This window comes from Triticum aestivum, chromosome 2B (assembly GCF_018294505.1).
Source record: "Triticum aestivum cultivar Chinese Spring chromosome 2B, IWGSC CS RefSeq v2.1, whole genome shotgun sequence".
Taxonomy (NCBI): Eukaryota; Viridiplantae; Streptophyta; class Magnoliopsida; order Poales; family Poaceae; genus Triticum; species Triticum aestivum.
The window spans coordinates 177,491,604-177,495,054 of record NC_057798.1 but is presented as its reverse complement, the minus strand read 5'-3'; the positions used below and the strand labels follow the sequence as shown (position 1 = coordinate 177,495,054).

Genomic DNA, 3,451 nt, shown 5'->3' with positions numbered 1-3,451 from the left:
TCATTATAGATAACAATCCGCCGTGTTTCCTATTAAAGGGGATTAAATCATGAATATATTTTTCATCACGTACTAGCGCGCATCTGCGCCATTTGACACAACGGGTCCACTAGTCATTCTAACCATATCATGCCCCTGAGGGTTCCCAGCATGCTCCATACCTTTTCTTATGATTTGCATTAATAATTAAATAGTCAGCCCATAGATCTCAAGGTCTTAGTGCATAAAATATATGACAGGTAACTTGCCTACCAGTCTAAATGCTACAGTCTACCATAAAAATAAAACAAAATGGTAGAGCCTCTTAGAGTGCATTGTTTTTAACACAATACAAACGCAAATGCTCATATATACACGTATACACTCATCCCTATGAATAAACACGCGCACCCTATATCTATGAGCACCTCCGAGAGACTAAACCGGTATATCATTCTGAGATTGACGAAGTCACAAAGGGGCCTTGTAGTCGACGGGAACGTCTCCTCCCACTAAACACGCATCGCCGAAAATCCTGAAATAAATCCAGGAATGAATGCGAGCACCAGGACTTCAACCCTAGATACCACTGTCGACCTAACCATCCAACCACTGCATTGTCGAGATTAAATGTATAGCTCCCAATTTTTTCTGGTTACGTTTATCTTAGTATCAGAGAAAGATCAGAGAATATAAATGTGGGCAATGAATACTTGCTCCAAAATGCAATATCCTGCACCGAGTAGGAAGGAACGCAATATCTCAAGAAGGGATTTAATGCCAACAAATTAATTAAATTAATAATATCATAAATGCATGCCTTGATATGCATCTACACCCGCCTATATATTTTCCTCACCCGTCCAATGTTTCTACCCATTCAGAGCACAAAACAAACCCCGAAGTGATCTCTCTTATTAGATACCCATGGCGACATACTCACATATGTTTGTCACCCTTGTCATCCTTTCTATTCTCAGTGTCCACTTCCAAGCCCAAGGTATGTATAGACATCATATTGGTGGAGTGATAGATCTACAAAAAGAAGTGGACTTTTACCAAATTCGTATATCAATCCTACCCCAATATAGACATAAGGCGTGGAATATTTGGTTCAAATATGCCTTATGCAAGTACTAGGTACCCTCATCTACATATCCGCTACTGGTACAAAAATCTCGAGTTTTAACATCTTTTATGGTAGATTAGTAATAATAATAGCCTAAAAGGCCAAGCAAAACCTATTATTATACAGGCTGACAAAGTTCAAACATTGTACACCCATGGTTATTTACATGTTGCTCAATGTTCATAAAGTTTGGTAATCACTTACCATTTATTGCTTAAGAAATGTTAACTTTATATTTATTAAGCATGAATATATCTAGAAAAAGTCGCTGTGTACTTAGACAATCCGCTAAAACGGGGTATATATATTCTTGCACACAAAAATGAGTAAAAAAATGGAGTTCTGTTGGTTGGACTTATGAGTTCTTATTTAGATTCTCATGCTATAAAAAGAGATGCCACTGCCGTTTATCATTATATTTCAAATTAACATAAATATATGATGTGCATGATGAACAGGAGCAACAGAAAGTGTCGCAACTGACAACTCAGTACGTGACAGGAAGACAATTGTCCAAGGGACCTATTTGCCTCAAAGAACCGTTTCAAGACGGTGCACACCATGCAGAAGTTGTGCACAAAAAACTTGTTGCTACGAATTTATTTGCAATGATCCTACAAATCCAGGTCTCACTTGCGTTGGTACTATGCTCTATTGTGGCTGTACTATTGAAACTTGTAATAGTAATTTTTAATTTTTTTGCTGACAAAAATAAATGGGAATAAAGCATGGAAGTTTGTGATACAAATGTGTTTTAGTGGAGTTTCAAGGATGACTAAAAGAAGTAGATGCCCTTACCTTATTACGTTAAGTTCCACTGATGATTAAACTTGCAAGTTTGATGATACAAATACTATTTTTATATAAATTACACAAAAGCAAAAATTGGTCAATTCCAAGCTATCTTAGTTGTCAAACTATGTGGATCTAACAGTCTACATCACTTGAAAGTTGAGCACAACCACATTTAGAGTGTTATGAAATTACGAGTTTGGTTGATCCCAAATATCTCCACCACCCAACCCTCTATGGTATGGAAGAGACCGTCGACCCTACCTTTCATGTCTTTGCTAATCATCCAATAAGAATCGATCCCCTCACCAATAGTGTCAAGTCATGCCTTAGAGACTTTCTCGAGCTGCTTGATCTTTCCGCTTATCGCGTCAGGGGACGGCTGTTCCTTTCCCCACTCACGTGGTTCCGGCCCAAGAGGAGATAGATGAATAGATCCTCGGATGTTAAACTTCTTCTTCTTCTTTTCCTTCTCTTCCTCGATGATCTTCCCCTTGCTAGTCTCCACCTCCTCCGGCATCTCCTCCTTTAGGCTCATTTTTCTAGGATCCTCCCATCCCATCAGGACGACCTCCTCCAAGCTTGGGAAGGAGATGATCTTGATGGAAGTTGGGGAAGATCCATTTCTCATGGCGGTGACCGGTTTGTTTATCTTGTAGAACAAGGTTTGGTGAAGAGGTGTCATGCAAAAAGGACTCGAGATTAGATTGATATTGAGTGAAGGGACGTAACCCTTGGCCTTAAATAATGGTTAGAGGATCAATCTTAGAGACGAAGTTAGAAGAAAATCAAAACAAAATCCGGAAAGAATCAAGAAAAAATATCGATCGATGACCTTTGGTACGGCCGCGTGCAGGCGTATCACTGCTTGTGCCACTGGTCGCCACAAGCTCTTATTTTTCAAACCTGTCACTGAAGTCAAGGTTGGTACGACTGACTGCGCTCATACCTTAGGCCATCTTGAAAACAATACCTTCTCTTGCTTTCTGTTGAGGAGCAGTGCCAGCACACACCACTACAAAAAAACACTTCTGTGATGATACGTGTTTGTCATAGTAGGTCATGTTTTCTGTCATGCATGTACATTCGTGACGATTTTATGACGGAATCAAGATAGTTATACATGTGTTGTCGTAGAAGTGTTCCATGACAATACTCAAATTATCATCACGGAAGTGTCCACTTCCATGATGATAAATGGTGCGTCATCAAAGTGCTTTTGCCAAGGGTAACCGACACGTGGCATCCACTGTAATGGGTCACCGTTAAACTCTCGGGTCTGGTTTTGGATCCGATAACCCGCTAACAGCCCAGGCCAAGGGCAATTTTTCACGTGTAAAATTCTCATTGGCCAAAGGAACCACGTATAAGTTCGACGTCACGATGGATGTCATTCATCCTTGGACGAGATGGGCCTATGAAAAAATGATATGTGGCACGACCCAACATTGGCCCATTTAGGTTAAAAAGGCTGGCCCAGTCAAAGGCCCATAAGCTTCGCTCAGGTACTAGTGGGTTGACCCATTTATGGCCCACCACCAAATCCGGCCC

General features: G+C 40.4%; 1 long non-coding RNA gene across 1 annotated transcript; it reads left to right on the top strand.

Moving 5' to 3' along the window:
- The first annotated feature begins 850 nt into the window (after positions 1-850).
- On the top strand, positions 851-1,856 carry LOC123040985 (uncharacterized). The gene is made up of 2 exons (XR_006418340.1): positions 851-979; positions 1,567-1,856. It is a non-coding gene; the product is annotated as an uncharacterized lncRNA (long non-coding RNA).
- The last annotated feature ends 1,595 nt before the right edge of the window (positions 1,857-3,451 follow it).